The sequence below is a fragment of the Lytechinus pictus genome, chromosome 2 (assembly GCF_037042905.1).
Source record: "Lytechinus pictus isolate F3 Inbred chromosome 2, Lp3.0, whole genome shotgun sequence".
In the NCBI taxonomy this organism is placed as follows: domain Eukaryota; kingdom Metazoa; phylum Echinodermata; class Echinoidea; order Temnopleuroida; family Toxopneustidae; genus Lytechinus; species Lytechinus pictus.
In genome coordinates this window covers 36,434,018-36,452,477 of record NC_087246.1, presented here as the reverse complement: position 1 = coordinate 36,452,477, position 18,460 = coordinate 36,434,018, and the positions used below count along the sequence as shown (strand labels likewise).

The 18,460-nt window shown below is 39.1% G+C and overlaps 1 protein-coding gene across 1 annotated transcript in view; it reads left to right on the top strand.

The window, feature by feature from the left end:
• The window catches only part of LOC129254311 (regulator of microtubule dynamics protein 1-like), a 54,871-nt gene that overhangs the window by 15,310 nt on the left and 21,101 nt on the right, over positions 1–18,460 (top strand). The gene's annotated exons all lie outside the window — the stretch shown is intronic.

Sequence of the window (18,460 nt, the reverse complement as noted above, 5' to 3'; positions counted from 1 at the left end):
ATGACAGCATAACTTAGAAAGTATATGGACCTAGTTCATGAAACCTGGCCATAAGGTTAATCAAGTATTACTGAACATCCTGCCTGAGTTTCATGTCACATGACCAAGGTCAAAGGTCATTTAGGGTCAATGAACTTAGACCATGTTGGGGGAATCAACATCAAAATCTTAACCTAAGGTTAAGTTTTTGAAATGTCATCATAAATTAGAAAATATATGGACCTAGTTCATGAAACTTATACATAAGGTTAATCAAGTATCACTGAACATCCTGCATGAGTTTCACGACACATGACCTAGGTCAAAGGTCATTTAGGGTCAATGAACTTTGGCCGAATTGGGGGTATCTGTTGAATTACCATCATAACTTTGAAAGTTTATGGATCTGATTCATGAAACTTGGACATAATAGTAATCAAGTATTACTGAACATCCTGTGCAAGTTTCAGGTCACATGATCAAGGTCAAAGGTCATTTAGGGTCAATGAACTTTGGCCAAATTGGGGTATTTGTTGAATTACAGCCATAAATTTGAAAGTGTGTTGGTCTAGTTCATAAAACTTGGACATAAGAGTAATCAAGTATCACTGAACATCCTGTGCGAGTTTCAGATCACATGAACAAGGTCAAAGGTCATGTAAGGTCAAAGAACTTTGGCCACGTTGGGGGTATTTGTTGAATTGCCATCATATCTCTATAAGTGTATTGGTCTAATTCATAAAACGTGGAAATACGAGTAACCAAGTATCACTGAACATCTTGTGCGAGTTATAGAAGTTTTCAAAATCAGCACTGCTGCTATATTGAATCGCGTGATGCAGGTGAGACGGCCAGAGGCATTCCACTTGTTTTTTTAATGAACAAGGCTGTAGGTGACATTGAGATATCAAAATTTTATCTTGTGAATCTCTCATTTAATATACAATGTCATAATTGAAGGCCGGGGGCCCATTTCATAAAGAGTTTCAACTATGGTAACTTTCTCATAACAATTACCATGGTAATAGGGCTTAGTTACCCATCACTATCAAGGGATCCAATACAACAATTGCCAAATTACAATAGTACTAAGTCTTTATGAAACTGGCCTCAGGAGGAACCAAGATTTTGGATGCCGTATTGATCTATATTGCTTAAAATTTCTGTAAGAACTAGTTTCCATGATACCGGGGGCTCACATTTTTTCAGGGGGGGGGGGCTCATGTCACAAATTTTTGCAGCACCAAGGGCTGTAAGCCTACAGGGAATATTCTGCTCATTGTGTAATAGGGGATGGGGCAGAAAAACATTCACATTTCTCCATCGCTTGCTCGAAGAGATAAAAACGGGGGGTGGGGGGGGGGGAGTTGTCCTTATGGTCCTCATGAAAAGTTTAATTGTTAGTTTAGTTTAGGTTAGTTATTTCATCAGGCTTTAAAGGGGAATCCAACCCAAATAAAAACTTGTTTTTATAAGGAAAAGAAAAATCAGACAAGTTGATATGTGAAAGTTTGAACAATGTTGGACAAACAACAAAAAAGTTATGAATTTTTTAAATTGTAAATATTGGTAATCACTATACCCATGGAGACTTCAAATTGGCCGCATATGGGATGTCATAGTGATGTAAGGCAAGGACTACTCTTCCATGTACTCCAATACATATTATGGCTAAAATGTTATTTTCCCCAAAAGTTTTATTTCAAATTATATTTTTCTTTCATGAGGACATAAAACAATATGCTACCTGGGTTATATTTAGATTACTGCCCCAGGGGAATGGGTACTTAGGAGAAAACCACAAATCTCTGATAATAAAATACATGGCCTATGGGAAAGTTGTCCTTGCCCCTTGTCATGATATACTTACCCAGTTGCCAATTTGAAATCTGCATAGTAATAGTGATCTCAAATTTAAAGCAGCTGTAACTTTCTTATTGCTTGTCCGATTTCTTTCAAACTTTCACCAATCTGTTTAGTTTATTTTTCTCCTTCCCAATACAACATTTTATGGCCAAGGCTGGATTCCCCTTTAAGAAATATTATGAGTAAGAAGTGCGAGTACAGTGAGTCTTTTATTTTTTGAGACCTGAAAAGGAGACATTTAAACACCACTTAATGCTACTCGCAGGATATGAGCGGGCACTGCAAGCAAAATGTTTATTTTTATACAGTTACCTTGAGTTTGTGTTATTCGCCAACCAGGGATGTCAATTCATATTTTGGATGGGAAGGAGGGGGGGGGGGGGCAAAAGTGAAAACAAACGACAACAATTTTCGCGCCAAATTATAATACAGAATCTTGAGTGCAAAGCATGCAAAAGAATTGAATATTCTGTCTGTTCAATAGTATTGTTATGCCAAGGTTAATTAAAGGACAAGTCCACCCCAACAAAAAATTGATTTGAATAAAAAGAGAAAAAATCAACAAGCATAACACTGAAAATTTCATCAAAATCGGATGTAAAATAAGAAAGTTATGACATTTTAAAGTTTTGCTTCATTTCACAAAACAGTTATATGCACATCTTGGTCGTATGCAAATGAGGGAACTGATGACATCACTCACTCACTATTTCTTTTGTATTTTATTATATGAAATATGAAATATTTTGATTTTCTCGTCATTGTCATGTGAAATGAAGTTTTATTCCTGAACACATGGAATTCCATTCTTTTAACATTTTGTGCTTCAGGCAAGGAGGTCCTAATCATCAAATTCGTAAAAATTGAAATATTGTATAATTAAAACAATAAAAAACAAAAGAAATAGTGAGTGAGTGACATCATCGACTTTCTCATTTGGATGTAACTGGCTCGTTCATATAACTATTTTGTTAAAAATAAGCGAAACTTTAAAATGTCATAACTTTCTTATTTTACATCCGATTTTGATGAAATTTTCAGCATTGTGCTTGTCTGATTTTTCTCTATTGATACAAATCAACATTTTTCTGAGGTGGACTTGACCTTTAATGGTTTTATAGTCCAATGCTCTCTTAAAAAAAACATTTTCAATTATAAGTTGGCAAAATGGGTGGAGGAGCTAGGGCAAATTGATATGTTTGCCCCCCCCCCCCATATTTTCATGGGGGCAATCTCCCCCCTGCCCTATGCAGACAACTATACCCATCCCCTTATTTTTCTTTACTTTTCTCCCTCCTTTAATGGTCAGGATGGGGCGGCCGCTTCACCCTCTAACTCTATTGTATTCTTCTATGCAAATGTCTGGTTAAACTGCCCCATCGGCTATGCTGCAGACTTACTACCTTAACTTTCCTTTTCATCTATGTTTCGCGATCCTCTGCCTTTAGCCCTCAGAAAGCTATATATACCTACTTTGATGAATATATATAGGCCCATGAATGTGGAATTCTAACGCAGCAAAAAATATGTTAGACAGCTAGGAGGCATAGTATCTTCTTACTGCATCCTCTTATTTTTCTTCTTCTTTCCTCCTCCCCCATTGGTGTTTTGTTGGTCACCTTCTATCTCCCCGGCCAGCTTCCCTTCTTGTGCCCCTGATTAAAGAAAAGAATTTTAGGTATCACTTATTTTTTTGTGAAAATTAAAGTCACATATCAACTTATATATTTTGCAATTTTACATGTTTATATCAATATATGTTTCATTTTCTATTGTACGTGAGTGTGCTAACGATCATGTCCAAACTTATTTATTTTGTTATATGGTATAATAATTCATGGTCATATAGTTTAAAAACTCAAAAGTTGCATTGAATGTGATCTCAGTTTAGCGGTAGCGACCACGGATGAAGCCGCCGCCGCCTGCGCGTTTCCGTTCGTGGGACTGGTAGCGATGGTTACGTTGTTAGTTTGACTGGAGTTTAGTTTCGCCAGCCGGCCGGCCGCGCCGGGGCCGGGTCCGCCCGACGGCCGGTCCATCCTTTACTGTGTTTCGGCCTTACGCAATCATCGCGAGAGTGCACAGTCATGTCAGAATTGAATGGTATGTTACAATCTTTTTAACTGAATTCGAACCTCGCATTGATCTATCATTTGTCCTCTTGGTATTCATAACCGAATCGTAACAATTAACGTTAGAGTCTAGAATTCTAAAGAGTAGCCTACCGTAGCCCTGGCCCTACTCAGGCGATGGTTCTCGTATAGTGACACTCTCCACACTCAACTACCGGTACGGTACTTAGAGTACGGTACACCTACCGGGTACCGTACGCTGCCCAATCGTCGCTCAGTTTACGTATTTTCCTTTATGTTTCATTTAATTAGCTATGATACCCTTACTTCTATATGTCAACTGAAAGAAAAAATACTGGAAAATTGTTTCATAGGATAATAATTATATGTCTTCAAAGCACCGCTGTGTAATTCGCCGTTTTCGGCACCCCTTGCGCCTGTCCCATTCGCCGCTCACCACTGCCCTAGCTCCGCTCACTTAGCGCGCGCATTCATACATGTAGTTTATAAGGCCTGATACTGTCTAACTCTTTTTTTCTACCCTTTTTTCTTGCACTTCTGAGTGAGAAAGTGTGTAATTTTGTTGTGATTAAATGTATTGTTTACAAGTTTTATAGTACTCATTGTATACACTGTATAAAATGTTTCTTTCGCCAAGTGCAATTATTTTTAGGGCCTCAAACTTTTTGTTACTGATCTACGCCTATAATCGTTTTTTTTTATCCTCCAAACTTTATTCCGTATTTTTTATAAAATATTTTCAAAAAACCTTTCCCGACAAACTTTAAATGATTTCAATTGTCTAATAATATGAATATGATTCTAATCCATTCATGAATTTTATGAGTATATATTATTATTTATTTATTTATTCATTTATTTTGGAAATGAAAAGTATGATGGGGGGACCTAAAGCTACGCACTTTGTTTTCAAACAATAAAAACTATCCCAATTTTAATACTTCAACAAATATCTTTCACTAATTTGTGGCAAACATTCTAAAGATCATTAACCAAGAAGAAAATATCGCAAAACTCACTAATACGAAAATCCCGCCGTGTTTTCCGAACACCTCTTGATTTCGCCACCCGATGTAGAAGGGGTCCTAAAGCTACGCACTCGATTTATCATGCAAAAAAATAGTATTTCCTGTGCCTCAATTTCTAAAATATATTCATATTATCATAGGATAAAATGAAATTTAAGCGAATATAACTCCAAAATTCCGAAACAGTTATTGGTTTTCTCTGCATTTAGAGATTTACTGCAGCCTCTGTAGAAAAAATTGAATAGGAATCGTTTGTCACTCTGCAGTCACAGTTCCACACACAGAGTGCGCATTTGCCATAAAAACTACATGCGCGATGAGTGGTGCGTAGCTTTAGGACCCGCGCAGCTTTAGGACCCCCTACCATATATGAAATTGGAACAATTAATGTAATACAACATTAATATAGATTGAGCACCCACTGGGTCAAATAAATTACTGTTGTCAATAAAGACCATGACCCTAACCAGTGCTATAATAAGGGTGCTTACATAAAATCGGAAGCGGATAAAAGAGTCAGCATGAACAAAAATGTTTAAAGAACAATATATAATAGAATAACATGCTTGATATAGTTAAGTTAACTTAATCAACTTAAAATATCAATATTGATGAATTTACATTCTTATAAATAAAACGCTATAAAACTCTTTTAGCACATTCGCCATTCAAAGTAATCATTTTCGCCACTCATCCAACTTGAGTGCCCCCCCCCCCTTGTCGTCCCTTCCGCTCATCGCCCCCTGATGCCATTGACCATTGATTTCCATTATTTTTTTTTTTTATTAGAAATATTTATTTGCATTCTCCTTCAGGTTCTAATTCAAATTTGTTGCGTTTACACTATCTTGACTCATTATTTTTTTAAGTATGTATTCGTGTATCCCACTTTTTTGTTTACTCTTTACTTTTTCTTGTCGTATTGATATTTTATGGGACTCTCACTGCATAATTCTTTGGAGCCTTCAACCAACAAGCTTTGCTTTTACTTTTAGCTCCCTCATATCCACATCTCTCATTTTCTTTCTTTGTCATAATTTTAGAACCAATTACAAGAATACATTCTAGTACTTTTTTCTATTGTTATATTATGTATACATTTCATATTTTTACGATGTTTATTTTTGCTTATCTATGAAAACTTGTAGGCCTATTGTATGATATTATTGTTTGTATTGAATTGTTGATTTTTGAAAATGTGAAATGTTGATGTGCATAAACCTTGAACTCCGATAATAGTTTTGGGGGGATTCCCTTATATTGACTTTCATTTAAAAAAAAGCTCATCTTGAAAAACAACAATAAATATTTAATCACCTCGCTGGCTTAAGTTCATATTCGAACTCCCGTCAATAATAGGAGAGGGAAAAAGGCACTCAAGAAAATTCTATTTGTTCAAAATAAATTGGTCAATTTAAATCCTGTTCCGTTTTCAAACAAAACACAATTAAAAAAAGGAAATCTCCAGAAACATGACAAAGTTTCATCTATTCAAATCAACTACTGACCGAGTTCAAAAGGCCTATATAGGCCCATTAGTGGGAGATTTTTTCTTATTTATTCATTTAAATTCTTTATTTTATTTAGATTTATAGATATGAATCAGATAGGCATGCAGATAATGCGTATGGGCTTAACATAAAATATATGTATCATTTAGGCTCATAAGTTATCACATATAGGCCTAATTAAACATCTATTTCCATCATTCCAATTAAATTATCCCTAAATTTCATACTCTGAGTAAATAATATTGGTAATCATCAAAATATGAATACGCCACATAAAAAAACAGTATTACGATCGATAATAGCCTAGAAGACATTGCCAGGGGCCGCGGAACCGGGGGAGGGGCTTCACCCCAGAACAAAAAAAAAACTATCCCTATATCTCCAAGTTGTTTGTACGTCGGTATTTAGTGATAAACATCGAAGTCTCATTTTTTAGCATTGATGACCCTACAATTCGTTATAGAGCAAGATAATTTTTGTAAAACTTTTTACCAAACACTTTGGGCCGGGACAATGATTACAATTAAATCTTGAAATATTTCTGGTGAACAGTGACAAACTCTTTTGATCATCTTTCAACATTTCTGTAAACGTCAGCTTATCTGCCTGCTCCATGATAAATCGTTGACGACCGAGGGGCTTTTATTTGCCGTAACCCTCAGCTAAAGGGAGAGAGAGGGGGAGATAGAGAAGAAATCATAGGAGAAGAGGTATCAATCAAGGCCGGAATAGGAAAATAATGAAATGAAAAAAAAAAGATTAAGAGGAAGGAAAATAAAAGGAAGAAGACAAGACGAAAATGAGTGTTGGGGGACCGACAAATACCTGTACTCTTCATTTAGAACAAAATAACTATTCAGCCTGCGCTTCGCACCCGCATTGCCCGTTTGTTTCATTATTCATGTCTTGTTTTCAAGTCATTCTCGGTTTGTAACATAAAACATCATTACAAAAGTGCTTAAAATGTCTTGTTTTTTCTCTGAATCAGGGGCGGAAATCTCTCCCAAAAAGTAGGGGGGTGGCAAGGGGCTGGAAAATTTGACAAGCAAAAAATTATGATTTATGACCTGAAATAAATTCAGACATTCCTACATTGTTTACACTTAATTTTCATCTCATATTAAATTCACGAGTTGAATTAGTAGAGAAATCAGGCGTTACCATGGCAACATACCATTACCATGCATTCAAATGAACTTATATCCATGCAGAACACTCTGTTGTTTTCGATATTTAATTCAAATGAATTGGTCAAACCTATATAGATTTTGACATTTTCATTGTCATTTTCCACCATTCATCTTTTCCCACCATAATGTTGATTTATGATGGCAATTCAATAAATGCCCCCAACGTCATTGGCCAAAGTTCATTGACCTTAAATTACCTTTGACCATGGCATGACCTGAAACTCACTATAGGATTTTCACTGACTCCCTTATTTCTAAGTTTCATGATAGCTATAAAAACCTGTAGGCATATTTCAAACTTATGATTACATTTCACAAACTTATCCTGTTTTAAGATTTCAATGTTTACGACGGCGCGCCGTCGGAAAAAGCGGCGCCCTGCATGTCTCTGCAGGCAATCATCAAGACAATCGTATTTTTCTGTGGGAAAGATAAGCCGTTACCATGGCAATGGATCTTTTGCAAATACTTTGATGACTTGATAGGCCTATATCTAGAAATTGAATTTGGAAGGCTTAAGAATGATAGATTGGACCATTTAAATTGACAGGGTAATGTGCCATATATATAGGCTCAATATGTTATTTTTTTTAAACATAATCAGTTGCCATGGCAACGGCGGAAGGAGGCATTTATGAAACTGGCAACAAGCGGATTCATGTTCAGCACCATCAAAATAGAGGAAATGACACAAAAAATCAGATTCTAAAGAAAAATCTACTTGAAAAATTATGACAATTCCGTTTAGGCCCTATACTCTTACAATGATTATCATACACAATCAGGGTGAGCGGAGTTAGGGCAGGCTGCTATCTCAAGGTATGCCCTCGCTAATTCATTCACACAACAAATATTCATTCTAGAAAAATTTGTCATGACGGCATATCAGGACCTCCCGCACCTACGACTCTCACATTTTCATTCATCATATAAGAATATAACATTTTTCACTGTTTTTAGGAGTTTTTAAAGTGATTTAAAAAAAAACGTAATTTGGTGCAGTTGCGGTACAGTTGATCGAAGTTCAAACAGTTATCGGGTTACTTTACATTTAAAGCAGTATTTCACGATGATTTATTAAGGGATTGATTTTATTTTTCCACACTTTGTTTTTTCATGTAATGGTCTCCTCTTGGGTGCTTAATTATGCGAGTATATACTAAACAATAAGGAATTTGGGACGAATTTAAAATGAAAATCATAATAAGCAGCGTGCGCATCGCGCTTGTAAGGGTGAGCGAGAATTGGGCAGCGTACGGTACCCTCACTGTTATGTTCTCGTGTTGTGGTTCTTAAAGGGATACATAATAATGAGATAATAGCACAGCGATGTAGAGTAGTGTCTGCCATTTAATGTTACGCCATCTTGCTCTCTGTCGCGCATGCGTACAAGGCTGCACATGAAGCTGCGTCGTTAGTCTTCAGTTCATACATCACATTCCTCCCCTTTTAATTGGGAGCATATCCTGCTTCATTTCAACTGGCTAATGTAATACATTCACTACCCATGTATAACAATAGATACAACAAGTAACACTGTATAACTTGTAACCAGATAACAGTAATACTAAACTAGGCATGCTAGGCCAAACTTCGCCATAATACTTTGCTTACTCAACCATTAACCATAATCAATTAAACATACATGGCTTTTTCAAACTAACCTCTTTGAATATACTTCATCCTAAATCTCACTTTATAAAGAAATAGCTACAGGTGGCATTTTACTTCATTGGGTTATCTGTTAATTGTTCACTAGCATAAACTGTGTGACTCTTATCACATGAATCAGGATATAATAATAATGTACTCCTTAAGACTGTATCATATACTAAACCTTATCAATAAGTTTGCATAAATGTGTTTGCATCAATGAATAATGTCTCGTGAATGACTCCAAATACAATTTTCACGACTCATATAACGGCTAAAATCTAAATCTCAGACTAGTTTACTATATACAATGCGAGTTATGTGCTTTTCATATTTCTCCAATAAACAAACTTTCAAGATTACAACACTTGTCATTATTTTCCTCCATATCAAATTTAAAGGTAACACTTTTTCTCTCTACCTATAGAACTTCATTCTTCTCTCCACCCTCTATTTTTGTTTTTGTTTTAATCATTCAACTATCAAATTGAATTACCAATTTATAACATACCTCTCTCCTTTTCTTTACAAATTAGTATCAATACCAACTAGAATGCCTTCTAACATGGCTTTAAGTGTTTCTCCTAACTGTATATCCAACAACTATTTACAATCATGTTAACAGCTTTTTTCCTTTAATGATATACAATGAAATCTCTTAACTTTGAGGGTGTCTTTGACTTCCGGTTGGACATTCGTCTTTCTGACATGACCTTAGAATTTGGCATGACAGCTCCATCAGAATCACTTAGTGACTCTGTTTGGACCTGCTGTGACATGGCTGTAGTATCAGCGATACTCTGTTCAGTGTTTGAAATTAAGGATTCGCTAGTACTAGGTGCCATATTGGGATTTTCTGTTGTCTGGCTTGGATACTGCGTCTGTTGAATCAGAATCTCTGGTTGTAGATTGGTGTTCTGATCAGGCATTTCTTCCTTGTCATGATCATTTCCATGCGATATAGTGTAAAGTCTAATGTGATCCACATGGCGACGTACCTCTCTACCATCCTGTAACTCTATCACGTACATGACTTCATTGAGTTTTTCGGTTACTATTCCTCTGAGCCAAGTTGGTCCGGCTGCAAAGTTCTTCACCAGAACAGTATCATTCAACTTGAACTGTCTCATCTTTGAGCGCTTGTCTGCCGCCTGTTTCATTGCAGATTGCTGCTTCTGAACCGACTTGTGCAGGTTCGGACGGACACGATCCATTCTACTTCTGATCCTCCTTTTGAACATTAGTTCACTTGGTGTTTTCATGGTAGTTCCTTGTGGAGTTATCCGATAGGTCATTAGGAATACTTGGATGCGCATCTCCAATGATGTTCCACTGGTTTTCTTAACTCCACTTTTCAAGGTTTGCACAGCCCTTTCCGCAAGGCCATTGCTGGAAGGGTGTTTTGGGGCTGTTTGCACATGTTCTACATTGTTGTTGAACAGGAAGTTCGAAAAGTCTTCAGAGACAAACTGGGTGCCGTTGTCACTTACGACTGTTTCTGGAATACCATACGTTGCAAACAGGCGTCGCATGGCAGTGACTGTAGCAGCTGCAGTGGCGTGTGCTACTCTAATAGCTTCAATCCACTTGGTGTATGCGTCAACAACAATCAGCACGTTCTGGTTATCGATGTAGGCGTAATCGATGTGGATCCTACTCCAGGGACGTTCTGGGAACTCCCATGGGTGGATAGGGGCAGGTGGTGGGCTTCGCTGGTGCTCCTGACAAGTTGTACAGGTCTTCACCTTCTCTTCCAACATTTTGTCGATGCCTGGCCACCATACAAAGGATCGTGCAAGTGCTTTCATCTTGACTATGCCTGGATGAGTCCCATGAAGTTCATCAAGGATTCTTTGTCTCATCTGCTTGTTGTCTGGAATGACCACTCTATGCCCCCATAATATGATGTCATCCTCAATCGAGAGTTCCTCCTTCTTCTGCGCAAAGGCTTTGAGCTCTGGTGGAACGCTCTTGGGGTTTGGCCATCCATTCATCACATAGGCTGTTACTCTTGCGAGAACAGGATCCCTTTTGGTGATTCTTCTGACTTCATCGGCTTCAACTGGCCTTGTGTCAATATCCAGCATATTGATTTGAACTGGAGGCTGCTCATTCAGCTCTGCAAGACTCTGATGCGACCACACTGTTTGATCATCTGCCAAGGGTAGGCGTGATAGGGCGTCTGCATTCTGGTGCTGTTTACCTTCCTTGTATATGATGTCATATTCGTAGGCTGAGAGGATCATGTGCCACCTGGCTAACCTTGCAGAGGCCATGGGGCTTGCAGGTTTGGTGTCACCGAATATGCCTAACAGCGGCTTGTGGTCTGTGACGATTGTAAATCGTCTTCCGTACAGGTACTTGTGAAATTTCTTTACACCGAAAATGACAGAGAGTCCTTCTTTTTCATATTGGGCGTAATTTGCTTCACTTCTGGTGAGCGTGCGTGATGCAAAAGAAATGGGCTGCTCTAGACCGTCTGTTCCTACATGGCTGAGGACTACACCTAGACCATAGGGGCTTGCATCACATTGCAACAACAAAGGCTTACTGGGGTCATAGTGTGTCAACACTGTGTCACTCTGAACCAGTTCCTTTGACTTCTGGAAGGCTCTTTCTTGGTCTCTTCCCCACTTCAGGTTTGGATCTGCTTTGTTCCGGTCTCCCTGCTTCTTTGGCACTGAAGCATACTCTGCCTTCAACAGTGTTATTAGTGGGGCGATCTCTTTGGTCAAATTTGGTATAAACTTCCGATAGTAGCCAAGAAGTCCTAGGTATGCCTGTAGTTGACTCTGGTTCTGTGGTCTTGGAGTCTTCTTTATGGCTTCTATCTTGTCTGGGAGTGGGCTAACTCCATGTTGATCCAGCTTGTGGCCAAGGAACTCCACCGAGTCCATCATGAACTCACACTTTTCCCTTTTCAGTCGAAGTCCATTACTCTCTAGGCAATGCAGTACAGCTTGCAAGTTGGCAATGTGTTCTTCATCTGTCTTCCCGCTAACTATAATATCATCTAGGTACGGGCGACACATTGGTATGTCAGCTAAGAGTGACTCCATTGCTCTTTGGAAGAGCGCAGGGGCTGTGGCTATACCAAAGGGTAACCTAGTGTACTGAAAAAGTCCTCTGTGTGTATTTACTGTGGTGTACTTCCTTGCTTGTTCATCAAGTTCTATCTGGTGGTATGCATGTGAAAGGTCAAGCTTGCTGAACTGTTGACCTCCACCTAAGTCCTGGAGCATATCCTGGAGCGAAGGAATTGGGTACCGTTCCACCCTTAGAACTTTATTTGCTGTCAACTTATAGTTGCCACAGATGCGGACTTTACCATTTGGTTTCTTCACCACTACGATAGGACATGCGTAATCAGCAAACTTCACCGGCTCAATCACGCCTTGGTCCTGTAGCTCATCAATGGCTTCGTCAATTTTCTGGCGCATTGCATATGGGACTGGTGCAGCTTTGTAGAACCTGGCTTTATCTCCATCATCTTGAGGATGCACCTTTGCCTGGTAGCCTTCAAGTTTACCAACTTTTGAACAGTCAAACACTTGCTTGTGCTTCACTAACATGTCTTGTAAGGTAGCTTGTATCTTATGCACGGTTTCTGGATTGTTGGAAACATGTGTTTGAAGGTTGAGGCGATTCTGTAGGAATCTGTAGATTCCTTCTGGTGCGGCTTGCATCCAGTCTCGGCCCAGTAACGCAACACCTTTCTCAACTACAAGAAGTGTCAACTTCTTTGGTGGTTGGCTGGCATCAAACTTGACTTCTACCATTGCCTCACCAATGATTGGTACTGATGACTCTGTGTATGTTTTCAAGGAAACATTTGCTTGCTTCACATCAGCTCGATGTCCCAGTTTATGAAAATCCTGCTGCGACATCATCGTCCAGGGGCTTCCTGTGTCTATTTCTAAGTTAACTTGGATCCCATTTAGGCTTAGGCTAGTCTGGAACGGTTCACTGTACTTTGCCATCTTGTTTACCATTCCACCCCTAAGGTGTCTGAGTTCTCCACTAGGCATGTTTTCTATCAGTTCTGCACCTTCCTCACCATTCAAGTGGTTTGCATATTTCTTTCTAGATCTGTATTGCTTGATCTTCTCACACTGGCTGCGGGTGTGACCCACTTGAGAACACTGATAGCATTTCTCATCCTTAAATCTACATGCTGACTGGCCATGATCACCTGAACCACATCTCCAACATCTTGAGGCAGGTTTTTCCTGTTTCTTTTGGCTTGGCTTTTCCTGCACTTCCTGCTTCTGTCTTTGATGTGTATTTTTACGCGATGAGGACATAAATGGTTTACGCTGGCTTCTGCCCTCCATCTTCTGAACTGTAGGTGACTCGGTCCCTTTACTCAATACCTTGAGCTTTTCAACATCTCTGTCTGCTACCTCCATAGCTGTGGCGGTCTGAAGTGCATGTTGTAAGGTTAGGGATGACTCACTTAACAGCTTGCGTTGAATTGCGATATCCCGGCAACCCACTACTAAGCGGTCCCTAATCATGTTATCTAATTCTTTGAAATTACAGCCTTCGCTTAATTGGCGCAAATTTGCTACAAATTGCGGTATGGACTCATCTTGCTTTTGCACACAAGTGTAAAACCTATAGCGCTGAACAATTTCGGTAGGCTTTGGTACGAAGTGTGACGTAAGCGTAGTTTTGCATACTGTGTATGTTTGATCTATTGGTTTACTCGGCTGCAAGAGAGCTCTGAGAATGTGATAGCTCTTGCTACCAAGATTGGTCAGAAATATTGCCCTTCTTTTCCCATCTTCCTGTATATTGTTAGCATCAAACCATGCTTCTAGGAGTTCAAGCCATTTGTCAAAATTGTACCCATCACTCAGTTTGGGCACACTACCTATATGTTGGCTTGCCATAATTTTGTTTCATATGTTGTACAAAATTCAGCTGTTAACTTGATTGTGACTACACAATAGGTAGCTGTAACACTATGTATATCTAGACTTATTGATCATAAAATATAATTTTGATCTTGCTATTGCGCGTAAGCAAAGCTTATTTGCTTAGTACATAATGCCTACAAAGCATTAATGTATACTTGAAACAAATGAGCTAGAACAACATAGATAGTCCAACGATTGACAATACTATAACACTACACACAACTGGTATATGTGGGACTACTCCCGTGTCGTGGGGCTGCAGTTATTCAATTGCATAGCAAATATAGGCACTGGGTCCTGGTCCTAATTGCTAAGTCTTAGACTATAATCGATCAACACTTTGGGCCTAAGTTATAGTCCTACAACTGATTAGACCTAGTCCTGTTTTTTTAAACCTGGACCTTCTTGTTGGTCCTAAATTTCATAGGCCTGGTCCTACTTGCATAGTCTTAGACCAGTTGACTGGACCAACTTGCTATATGACTACGGCATAAACTCAGCTTAAGTTTATAGTTATTTACTGTAGCATCAGATCTCAATTCAGTCTTGGACTTGGTCCTGTTGGTTCTAGACCTAGATCTATAATTGCTATTTTAATGACCTAAATCTAAATACTACCTAATTGAACCAGTGTAACAACTCACCAGGGCATGTACGGTACTTTGTTACATTAGACCAGATCTATGTTTCGACTAATTCTTTAGTTTAGTCCAACACGTTGCAAATACAACCATAATGTATTTTTTGGACCTGGACTAATTTGTCTTAATCTTACCTTTAGTCTTAGATTAAGCTTCAGTTCATAATAAATAAATGCTGTGTTTATTATTATTCATAATAAGTCCATCAAAAAGTCTTTAAAGTCTTTGATGTTTTGTTTCTGTTTCATTCATTAATTATGCAGCTTGGCTTGAATTTGTATTGAGTCTTCTTGGCACGACAACTTTGTCCTGGCTTGCAGACTCAAAACTTGCTTGGCTGGACTTGACTAATGAATGCAACACCGTCTGGGCTGAACCTGGCAAAAGAGGTCTCGGCTGGGTCCTCGATCGGCTTGGTCCTTGGGCTCTGTTGCTTGCTGCTGGGCTGGGCTGCTTTGGAGACTTCGGGCTTGAAGTTGGCTCCAATTTGCTATGTCAATAGTCAAATGTAGTAGTTAACAAGTAGGGCTAGGCATAATTTACAGCAATTGTCAACGTTATGCCTATGCTACATATGGGCTGTAGACACTACATAACTCGGTCTCAATATAGGCTGGCATGAGCGGTGTGAGGCTTCTGCAAAGCGTTCATTTCAACAAGCCACATTCATCCGTCATCCAAATTACGGCTAGGCTGCGATTGACCGATCACACTATGTTTGCTTGCACTGCAGTGTATCAATGACAATATCCGCGGCTAATTTCCAAAAGCTATCCGCAATGCAATGTCACTTACTGGAAATCAAGTCCAATCTATACTCTCATGTTTATCCCTGCATCCTCGTCGCCAAATTGTTATGTTCTCGTGTTGTGGTTCTTAAAGGGATACATAATAATGAGATAATAGCACAGCGATGTAGAGTAGTGTCTGCCATTTAATGTTACGCCATCTTGCTCTCTGTCGCGCATGCGTACAAGGCTGCACCTGAAGCTGCGTCGTTAGTCTTCAGTTCATACATCACACTCACCCAGGGAGCTCCGGCCCGTTTAGCTTCGCGAGCTGGAGCCCAAGACTCGTCCATGTAATACTAACCCAGGCGGCCAGGTAACCCAGAGAGCTTCCGCCCGCGCAGCGGGCGGGAGCCCAGAAGCTTACCGTGTATTTGACCATATTCACCGGACTAGGGTGATTTATGGTCTAAATATTTCTCCAAATGAATTGTGAAAACAGAAAGTATACAATTACCACGATTATATATGGATGAAGGTCTAACGAGTGGCAGTTTCCTGACATCTGGGCACAGACTGGAACCTCAAAAAAACGAAAAGTTCTCTCCTTCTACCCCCGTTTCGATCGGCCATTTTTGTCTCACCTGCATAGCAGAGTGAGACTATAGGCGCCGCTTTTCCGACGGCGACGGCGGCGGCGGCGTCAACACCAAATCTTAACCTGAGGTTAAGTTTTTGAAATGACAGCATAACTTAGAAAGTATATGGACCTAGTTCATGAAACTTGGCCATAAGGTTAATCAAGTATTACTGAACATCCTGCCTGAGTTTCATGTCACATGACCAAGGTCAAAGGTCATTTAGGGTCAATGAACTTAGACCATGTTGGGGGAATCAACATCAAAATCTTAACCTAAGGTTAAGTTTTTGAAATGTCATCATAACTTAGAAAATATATGGACCTAGTTCATGAAACTTATACATAAGGTTAATCAAGTATCACTGAACATCCTGCATGAGTTTCACATCACATGACCAAGGTCAAAGGTCATTTAGGGTCAATGAACTTTGGCCGAATTGGGGGTATCTGTTGAATTACCATCATAACTTTGAAAGTTTATGGATCTGATTCATGAAACTTGGACATAATAGTAAACAAGTATTACTGAACATCCTGTGCAAGTTTCAGGTCACATGATCAAGGTCAAAGGTCATTTAGGGTCAATGAACTTTGGCCAAATTGGGGTATTTGTTGAATTACAGCCATAAATTTGAAAGTGTGTTGGTCTAGTTCATAAAACTTGGACATAATAGTAATCAAGTATCACTGAACATCCTGTGCGAGTTTCAGGTCACATGATCAAGGTCAAAGGTCATGTAAGGTCAAAGAACTTTGGCCACGTTGGGGGTATTTGTTGAATTGCCATCATATCTCTATAAGTGTATTGGTCTAGTTCATAAAACGTGGAAATAAGAGTAACCCAGCATCACTGAACATCTTGTGCAAGTTATAGTAGTTTTCAAAATCAGCACTGCTGCTATATTGAATCGCGTGATGCAGGTGAGACGGCCAGAGGCATTCCACTTGTTGTTTAAAATCGTAACAAAATGGCCGATCGAGACTGGGGTAGAGGAGAGAACTTTTCGTTTTTTTGAGGTTCCAGTCTGTGCCCAGATGTCAGGAAACTGCCACTCGTTAGACCTTCATCTATATTATCGTGGTAATTGTATACTTTCTGTTTTCACAATTCATTTGGAGAAATATTTAGACCATAAATCACCCTAGTCCGGTGAATATGGTCAAATACACGGTAAGCTTCTGGGCTCCCGCCCGCTGCGCGGGCGGGAGCTCTCTGGGTTAGCAGCCAGGGAGCTCCCGCCCGCCCAGGGGCTTACCGTGTATTTGACCATACTCACGGGACTAGGGTGATTTATGGTCTAAATATTTCTCCAAATGAATTGTGAAAACAGAAAGTATACAATCACCACGAATGGATTATATGGATGAAGGTCTAATTCTAACGAGTGGCAGTTTCCTGACATCTGGGCACAGACTGGAACCTCAGAAAAACGAAAAGTTCTCTCCTACCCCCGTCTCGATCGGCCATTTTTGTTAAAAATCGTAACAAAATTTGGCCGATGGAGACTGGGGTAGAACTAGAAGGAGAGAACTTTTCGTTTTTTGAGGTTCCAGTCACTCATGGGATCAATGCATCTCGCGTGCGAAGGATTCATATGCACATGGTGCACGCAAATCTTTCACACACTTTTTACTAAAATAACTATGCCATTCCTTTTTAAATAATGTTTCTAATTGTGCTATGACACTTACCGAACTATATGGATCGTTTCTTGACTTCTCTTTGGTGTGTTTTTTAATAAAATAAAAGCATTTTCTCGTGATCTTCACGTAGATGCCGCAGTATGATCGTGGGTATCAACTTTTGCCTAAAGAGGGCGCGCGATATTATTCACAAGACGTTTGTTTACGATCTGCAGCTTGTACTGCTAGCTGCATTTTAGACGCTCAGCATTATTTTCCTTTTTCTGTTTTTTTTTTTTTTTTTTGCTGTCAAGCGGTATTTTCGATTGTAGTGCCATCAGCAATGATGAAATGTAAAGAGTCGCCTTGAAATGAAGAAAAATTGTGTCACATTAATTCGTTAGTTTGTTTCCTATTTTTTTCCCCTTTTTCTTCTTCCTCATCTATGATCAAAGGTGAATACCTTTTTTTGATATCTGTTCTAAAAGCTGGACATTTTAAATATTTTGTTCAAATAAATAAATCAACAGGATAGTAATCAAAATGCGATAGAGCTGCCCGAGCTGAAAATTCTGATGATACAAGG